This window comes from Aythya fuligula, chromosome 34 (genome assembly GCF_009819795.1).
Source record: "Aythya fuligula isolate bAytFul2 chromosome 34, bAytFul2.pri, whole genome shotgun sequence".
Taxonomy (NCBI): Eukaryota; Metazoa; Chordata; class Aves; order Anseriformes; family Anatidae; genus Aythya; species Aythya fuligula.
This window is the reverse complement of record NC_045592.1, coordinates 590,201-599,375: the sequence shown is the minus strand read 5'-3', so window position 1 is coordinate 599,375 and position 9,175 is coordinate 590,201. Positions and strand designations below refer to the sequence as shown.

Genomic DNA, 9,175 nt, shown 5'->3' with positions numbered 1-9,175 from the left:
CAGAAACGTGGGAGCTGCAGCTCCTGCACTTCGCGCTCTTCCTGGGCATCTACTTGGCTGCCCTCCTGGGCAATGGCCTCATCCTCACCGCCATAGCCTGCGACCACCACCTCCACACCCCCACATACTTCTTCCTCCTCAACCTCGCCCTCCTTGACCTGGGCTGCATCTCCACCACTCTGCCCAAAGCCATGGCCAATTTGCTCTGGGAAACCAGGGATATCTACTATCAAGGATGTGCTGTACAGCTCTTCTTTTTATTCTTCTTGATTGGAGCAGAGTATTTTGCTCTTACTGTCATGGCCTACGACCGCTACGTTGCCATCTGCAAGCCCCTGCACCATGGGACCCTCCTGGGCAGCAGAGCCTGTGCCACCATGGCAGCAGCTGCCTGGGGCAGTGGCTTCCTCCAAGCTGTGCTGCACATTGCCAATACATTTTCACTACCTCTCTGCTGTGGCAATTCCCTCAACCAGTTCTTCTGTGAAATGCCCAAGATCCTTAAGCTCTCCTGCTCAGACTCCTACCTAAGGGAAGTTCAACTGAATACTGTTACTGCTTTTCTATTGTTGGGGTGTTTTGTTTTCATTGCTCTGTCCTATATGCAGATCTTCAGGGCTGTGCTGAGGATCCCCTCACAGCAGGGACGGCACAAAGCCTTTTTCACATGCCTCCCTCGCCTGGCTGTGGTCTCCCTCTTTCTCAGCACTGTTATCTTTGCCCACCATCAATGAAAATTGAAGCCCCCATCAATTTTCTCCCCTTCCTTGGATGTTGTTCTGGCATTTCTGTACTTGGTGGTGCCTCCAGTAGTGAACCCCTTCATCTACAGCATGAGGAACAAGGAGATCAAGGTTGCCATGTGGAAAGTGATGACTGGGTGGCTTTCTTCCGCAATATATTGCCTGCCGTCTTCTGTAAATCACTTGTAATGTAACTCTTGATAGGCGAAGCCAGTGGGTATTATGTTCTTGTGTTGTTGTTGGTGTTCTTTTTTTTTTCTCAATTTTATTTTATCAAATATTGTCCAGAAAGAAATATAATTCTTCATTTTGCTTGAGTATATAAACGAATTAAAGTGACTTTTTGTCTTATATCCTTCCTCTGAGACGTTTTCTGTGGCTGCCGAGGCAGTGCCTATGTTCAGAGGTGGAGGGGAAAGGAGTCGTGGCCCAGCAGTCCAGCCCAGGAGCACCAGCGCTGGGTCCATGCAGAGCTGCTCTCCTGCCACTGCCACCCTCTCCTCCTGAGCCCTGCTGGTGGTTTAAGGCCTGGCTGCTCCTGTAGCTTGGTGCCAGTGCGGCTCTGAGGCTGTGCTGGGCCTGCAGGCAGGGACAGGCAGTGGGCACATGAGTGACTCAGTGTGTTGGGTCTGTCTGAGCTGGAGTCACCTTTTCCCTGCAGCAGCCCACACAGTGCTGTACTCTGCACTCGTAGCTGGAACAGCACTGATATCACTCCAGTGTTGTGTCTATTGCTGCATAGTGCTGGCACAGCATCAGGACTCCTTCCAAGCCCCCAAGAGCCAGCAGGCTGGGGGTGGGCAAGTGATGGGGAGGGGACATTGCTGGGGCAGCTGACCTAAACCAACCAAAGGGATATTCCATAACACCTGATGTCACACTCAGCAATAAAAGGGGGGGCTCTCGTGGGGGAGGGGGCTGTTCCTCCTGAACAACCACTACGCGTTTGAGGCCCTGCTTCCCAGGATGTGGCCGAACACTGCTCGTTGATGGGAAGTAGAGAATATTTTTTCCTCTCTCTGTGCTTCCGCGCGGACTGATTGCTTCTTTTGTCTCTGTTTTTTCCTCCCATTCCCTTTCCCTTTAATTAAACCTTTCTTATCTCAAACCTCGAGTTCTCTGTGTTGTATTTTCTCCCCCTTCCTCTTTGAGGAGAGGGGGAGTGAGAGAGCGGTTGTGGTGGAGCTCGGCTGCCCACTTGAGTAAAACCACCACACACAGCTGGCCTCCTGAACATCATCTCCCTCCTAAAAGGGCCATGCCTAAACATTCACGTCTGCTTTCAGAGTTGCCATCATATCAGAACATACTCAAAGAGAGTCCCAAAGTCTCCCTGGGACATAGGATGTGCTGGGAGAAGAGCAGAGCCTGGCCAGGTGCAGGAGAGACACAGGAACAGAAACCCTTTGCAGCTGCTGCTACCTGCAGGCACATCGTACACACATGGAGAGAGGAACAAGAGGAAGCACAAAGGCCATCAGCTATCTCTAGGGGTGTCATGAAGGCCAGTGGGGCAGAGTGTCTTTAGGTCCCTTCATCCTGAGAGTAACAACCATGGGGCATCTGCCTGAATAGCACAGAACAGTCCAGGTGGAAGGCACCTTTAGAGACCATCTACATTGTTTATACATTGTACATACAGACACGCACAAGCTGCAGCTCCTGCACTTCGTGCTCTTCCTGGGCATCTACTTGGCTGCCCTCCTGGGCAACGGCCTCATCCTCACCGCTGTAGCCTGTGACCACCGCCTCCACACCCCCATGTACTTCTTCCTCCTCAACCTTGCCCTCCTCGACCTGGGGCTGCATCTCCACCACTCTGCCCAAAGCCATGGCCAATGCCCTCTGGGACAACAGGGCCATCTCCTATGTAGGGTGTTCTGCACAGGTCTTCTTTTCATTCTTTTTTGGTCCAGAGTTTTATCTCCTCACAGTCATGGCCTACGACCGCTACGTTGCCATCTGCCAGCCCCTGCACTATGGGAACCTCCTGAGCAGCAGAGCTTGTGCCCAGATGGCAGCAGCTGCCTGGGCCAGTGGCTTTCTCAATGATGCCCTGCACACAGCCAGTACATTTTCCCTGCCCCTCTGCCAAGGCAATGCTGTGAACCAGTTCTTCTGTGAAATCCCCCACATCCTCAAGCTCTCCTGCTCAGATGCCTACCTCAGGGAAGTTGGGGCACTTGTGATTAGTGTTTCTTTAGGCTGTGGTTGTTTTGTTTTCATTGTGGTGTCCTATGTGCTGATCTTCGGGGCAGTGCTGAGGATGCCCTCTGAGCAGGGCCGGCACAAAGCCTTTTCCATGTGCCTCCCTCACCTGGCCGTGGTCTCCCTGATGGTCAGCACTGTCATGGTTGCCTACCTGAAACCCCCCTCCATCTCTTCCCCATCCATGGATCTTATTATGGCAGTTCTGTACTATGTAGTACCTCCAGCAGTGAACCCCCTCATCTACAGCATGAGGAACCAGTATCTCAAGGATGCAGTAATGGAACTCTATGGAAACTTGCTGTTTTGGAATCAATATTGACTGTGAGTTCCCTGATTATTTCAGGAACTTCGAGGAAAAAATGTTTTATTATATTTCTCTCTATATTTTTTTTCAAATTATTTGTTTTGATTTAAATAATATTATCCTTAACCTGCTACCTGATTTTTTATTTTTTTTTCTTTCATTTAAAATACCCAATCTTCTAATTATCTAAAGAAGCAGGTTTACCATGTAGATAAACACACACAGACAATAAATAAATAAATAAATAAACAAACACATCAGAACTACATTGTTATCAGCTTCCATCTCTTCCCATCTTTCTGGAGGTGGGGGAGCAGCCCCAGCATGCAGGAGGGGTTCAGGGCCAAGAACCCAACTGCCACATGCAGGAGCAGCCCTGGTGGCCCTTGGGGCTGCCCCTCACTGCCCGCTGGGCTCTGCCTCTCTGCTGCCTTTGGGTTGGGGCTGCTGCTTCCCTGGAGCCATGGCCATGGCCAACAGCAGGACTTGGCCTTGTCACTGCTGCTTTCTTTTTGGTTCCTCATTGCTTTCTTGAGCTCTTGTATCTGTGTTAGTCTTGAGCTCTCATATGTCTTGATGACAGTCCTGTTGTCTCTGCAGTGGCATCCCAGTGGCTGCAGGCAGCAGCAGGCACTGTGCAGCCCTGGGTCACAGTTGCCTCCCTGCTTGCACCAGAATAACAAAAGGGGCTGCTCAGGGCAAACCCAGAAACCTGGACACTTCTTCCAAGCGTGCTATCAGGAATAGAGCCAAGGGGTTGCTCCTTGCTCTTTTTTTTTTTTTTTTTTTTTTTTTTCCTGGGATTCTTCATGGAGTGAAGGACACAGGATGAAAAACCCAGGGTGTTCTGTGAGGAATCAAGGGCTGCACCAAGAGCTCTCTTTATGGTGTCACTGCCAAAGTAGACAACTGGATTCATCTGCATGGGACTGCATCTCTGGCAGTGGGGCTGATGGCTGATGCAGGCCTGCAGAGGAATCTGGAGCTGCCAGGATCTGCAGGGACAATGTGCTCAGTAGGTAGTGATTAGGACCTCTTAAAAAGAGTGACCATCCAAAGACCAATTATTTAGGGGGATTTTTTAGGGGGAAAGGTAAATTTGAGGTGTTCTTGTCCCAGTAAGGTCTCTGCAATGCCAGAGGAGGCAGAGAAGAGCCAGCAGCAGAAGGCCCATAAGACTGCAAAGTAACAGTGGAGACGCTCTCTGTAGGCTGCTGGGCCAGGTCTGGTGCAGCACTCACCTGCCCTTTGTGCCCTTAGAGACACCCCATGGTCCTGCCAAGCACTGCCCTGTGCTGCTGAGCCATCAGGGCAGATAGAAAGGGACTCAGCAGAAGAGATTCTCATGGAGTTGAGTTTGCTGCCCACCCTGAGCAGCATGGGTAAGGGGGAGACCCGCAGGGGTCCCAGGGCACCACAGCCCCTGGCTCTCACAGCAGATCCACCAGCTCGGGGCCCTGCAGGGAGCACAAGGGGGGAAGCAGCAACGGCTGGCCAGACAGCAGAGACACACTGCCCTGGGCACCATGTTATGTCCCATGTGGACTGACCAGAGCTCAAGTGCTCAGTCTGGTGTGAGCAGGCAGAGGAGAGCTCTGCAACCCCAGGGCACGCAGCATCCTGAGCAAAGGAGTCTGGTGAATGATTCCTTGCAGCCCGGGGGCAATGGCAGTGACCCCATGAGCTGGGTCTGCCTCCCAGCCTGCCCAGCACGACCTTGCAGAGTGCCCCCATGCCCTGAGCACCACAGCTCCCTCATTCTGCAGAGCAGCACCTCTTGTCGTGTCAGAGATCTCAGCTTTTGCCTAAAGTCCACGGCTGCTTTCAGTTTTCTACACAGAGGCAGCCGGTGCCTCCAAGATCCCTAGGGGAAACTGAAGCATGCATGAGGGCCTGGGAAGTTAGCCTGAATCCATAGGAGCCATTCTGGAACCAAAACTTCACATCAGGAAGATCAGTTCTGTGGTGGTGCAGAGCTGCTGGGCACATTGTACAAGGTGCTCCTAGACATGTTTGTGTCCTCTTCCATTTTGCCTTAAGTGCCACTTCTGTCTTATGAATGCAGTAGCCTACAGAGGTGAGACAGATTCTCTGAGATCATGAAAGCCATTGGAAAACTGATCCCAACAAGATTACTGCTATGGGGAGGTCAGCTGAACCCTGGCTAGGAGTGATGTGGGATTTAGGGGAGGGAAGAGGAGCTAGGACAGCAGAAATTAATGATTTGGAAGAGGAAAAAAAGTTCAGGTAATGTTAATGCTGTTCTAACACTGACTTCAAAAGTTCATGTGAGGTCCTTCCAATGTCTCAACCTGTAAACTTAATCCCTAACCCTAAATACTACTCCACACCCTGACAGGAATCCACTACTCTAATGCCAGACCTCAAAGTATCCCTTGAAGCCAAAACTCAGCCCATAGTTTTTTCCCTTATGCTTACTCTTTTTGTTTACTTTGATTCCTGCTCTTAATCCTAGCATTGAAATGCTCTGTTTAACCCTAGACAACTTCTTAACAGACCTAAACAAAACCCTAAACCACAAAGCTTGCCCATATTCTAATCACAGACATCACAACTTAAACAGAACACCAAACACTTCCACTAATTTTTCCTTAATCTCTAACTCAGAAAGGTGAACCTTAGTTCCTAATCCCATACATGACCTGTGCATTAACCTCCTCACCTTCAAGCCCTCTCCTAACCCTTAACTTTAGATGCTTGGCCCCTTGAGGCAGGACAGGAACCATGAGGTTGCTCTGCAGTCACATGGCATTCAAAGCCAAGTGAGGGCTGACATCTGTCAGAATCACAGAATCACAGAATCACAGAATTTCTAGGTTGGAAGAGACCTCAAGATCATCGAGTCCAACCTCTGACCTAACACTAACAGTCCCCACTAAACCATATCCCTAAGCTCTACATCTAAATGTCTTTTAAAGACTTCCAGGGATGGTGACTCCACCACTTTCCTAGGCAGCCTGTTCCAGTGTCCAACAACCCTTTCAGTAAAGAAGTTCTTCTTAACATCTAACCTAAAACTCCCCTGGCGCAACTTTAGCCCATTCCCCCTCGTCCTGTCACCAGGCACGTGGGAGAACAGGCCAACCCCCACCTTGCTACAGCCTCCTTTAAGGTATATGTAGAGAGCGATAAGGTCACCCCTGAGCCTCCTCTTCTCCAGGCTGAATAAGCCCAGCTCCCTCAGCTGCTCCTCGTAGGACTTGTTCTCCAGACCCCTCACCAGCTTCGTCGCCCTTCTCTGCACCCGCTCAAGCACCTCGATGTCCTTCTTGTAGCGAGGGGCCCAAAACTGAACACAGTACTCGAGGTGCGGCCTCACCAGAGCCGAGTACAGGGGGACGATCACCTCCCTAGCCCTGCTGGTCACACTGTTTCTGATACAAGCCAGGATGCCGTTGGCCTTCTTGGCCACCTGAGCACACTGCTGGCTCATATTCAGCCAACTATCAACCATCACTCCCAGGTCCTTCACTGCCTGGCAGCTCTCCAACCACTCATCTCCCAGCCTGTAGCTCTGCTTGGGGTTATTGTGCCCCAGGTGCAGGACCCGGCTCTTGTCCTTGTTGAACTTCATGCAGTTGACCTCAGCCCATAGGTGCAGCCTATCCAGATCCTCCTGTAGAGCTTTCCTACCCTCGAGCAGATCGACACATGCGCATAACTTGGTGTCGTCTGCAAACTTACTGAGGGTGCACTCAATGCCCTCATCCAGATCATCGATGAAGATATTAAAGAGGACCGGCCCCAGCACCGAGCCCTGGGGGACGCCACTAGTGACTGGCCTCCAACTGGACTTGGCTCCATTCACCACAACTCTTTGGGCCCGGCTATCCAGCCAGTTTCTAACCCAACGAAGTGTGCGCAAGTCCAAGCCACGAGCAGCCAGTTTCTTGAGGAGAATGCTGTGGGAAGCATTTCTTGAGGAGAATGCTGTGTCAGTGACCCTGCTAGGCCAGCAGAAGGCACCTGTTTGGCATGCTGACTGTGGGATCACCTCTACCTACATACCCAGGAGGACCCAGACAGAAAGAAGGCCCCAAGATGGGTTGTCCTGTCCTTTCTGTTTGAATCCATGACTGGCCAGCAGGAGGCACAAGGCTTGGCTGTGTCTAGCCAAGAATCTGCAAGGCCAGCAGCAGGCCCATGGCGTGGAAGGTGCTGCTGAAGTGACTTGTGTCTTGTTGGCTGACAGGCTGCAAGGAGCCTGATGGGTTGGGATGCCTACTTCAGGAATGGTTTCCACCCTGATGGAGCTTTCTTTGGTAGTAGCAAAGAGCAGGAGAAAAAAAATTGACACAGACTGCATCTTGGAAGTTACGCACTAGCCACAATGAGGAAGAAATGTCCCTCAAAGGGCAGTGCTGTGGTGCCAGAGGTCAACCAAAGAGTGTCTGTGATCAGACCACAGCTTTGTGTTTCAAGTAACAGCTGGTGAGGGTTGATAAGACATTGGTGAAATGATGGAAATGCTGGGACGAGAGCAAGGTGGTGAACAGAGATGGGTGTCTGCAGATTTCAAGGAAATAGGGCAAACTGTGGGACAGCATAGGAAAGCCTGCAGAGGAGAAGGCAGAGGGTGTTAGCAAGAACAGAAGACCCCAAAAGCCCAGAGGTTTTTGTCCCCTTGGCTAGAGCTTATGAGGAGAGATATTATATTCATTACAATGGGGCCTCACTGATTCCTTGCAACCCTGTGTAGAGGCTGGGAGGTGTCATACCAGTGTTCTTCTTATGGCATCACACTGCCCAGAACATCCCACAGATCCCCAGGAAGAGCACTGAGCCAGACGTAGGGGTGCAGGATCTCCCCTTCCAGCAGCTGGAGTCAGGCCTTGGCTCGATACTTCAAGAAAAGCAACTAAGAGTTTTCTCAGCACAGTGCTTTGCCTGTCTGTAATGATGACCTCCAATTATCTGCCCTAACATGTCCCTGGGGAGACTTTGTTGCTTAGGGCCCTAAGTAGGACTCATTAATACTTAAGTCACTTCAACTTTTCCTCCTGACTTTACTTACTGAAGCAGTTGCATCACTCTCTTCTCAGTATCTAACCTTCATAGACTCAGCACCAACATACACCATGGAACTCATTAAAATGCAGAAACTCCTAAGCAGCCATATCTCTCCCACCACTTTCTTCAGGTCTTCAAGACATGTAGAGTTAATTGGAGAGCCTTCATGGTGTAGTTGAGGAGGATGATTTCAAACAGCATCTAATAAAAATCTTTCTTCATTTTAAAGGCTGAATTTTGTTGTGTTTCAGTTTAGAGCATCATTGTCCTCGTTATATTGTTCTAGGGTTTCTCTTTTGAAGCCCTGCTTAGGTGGGAAGAACAGGGGTTTTCCTATTTCAAAACAAACAACAGAAAATCATGCTGCAATTTGCAAAAAAAAAAAAAAGTAAAAAATTCACGTTCCTTATTTTGTTGCCTCCAATGATGTTTACCTTCCCAAAAGGATGACTGTACATTATGTATTTTACAGTGATTAATAGGAAATTTTCAATAATTGTGTTAATATTAATCCATATTATACTAATTCAATGATAAATGATGAGGGTCTTACTAAGGAAACCATTAGACAGACTGCTGAGAGATGGGTGAGCTTGAACTCACTGAAACTCAAAGCAGCAACTGGGTCACTGAGAGCGGTCTTAATGGTCAAAGAGTAAGGGGAGGGAAAACCAGGAGAACAATGGGAAGTCCAGGTCCAGACAGGCAGATGGAAAGGGGACATTCAGCAGGGTCTGTGTAATCAAGATGGGTTTTGTGCCTGGAAGACGAGGGAGCACACCATGATAGACAAAGCAATGAGAATGCAAGTACAGGTGATCATCACTATTTCTTCTCCTGCCATTAATATAGACCATGGAAATTAGCATTCCTTGATGAAAGAAAA

At 49.8% G+C, this 9,175-nt stretch overlaps 1 pseudogene; it reads left to right on the top strand.

Annotated features, from left to right (window-relative positions):
• The first annotated feature begins 299 nt into the window (after positions 1-299).
• The window catches only part of LOC116500339, a 31,485-nt pseudogene continuing 22,609 nt past the window's right edge, over positions 300-9,175 (top strand).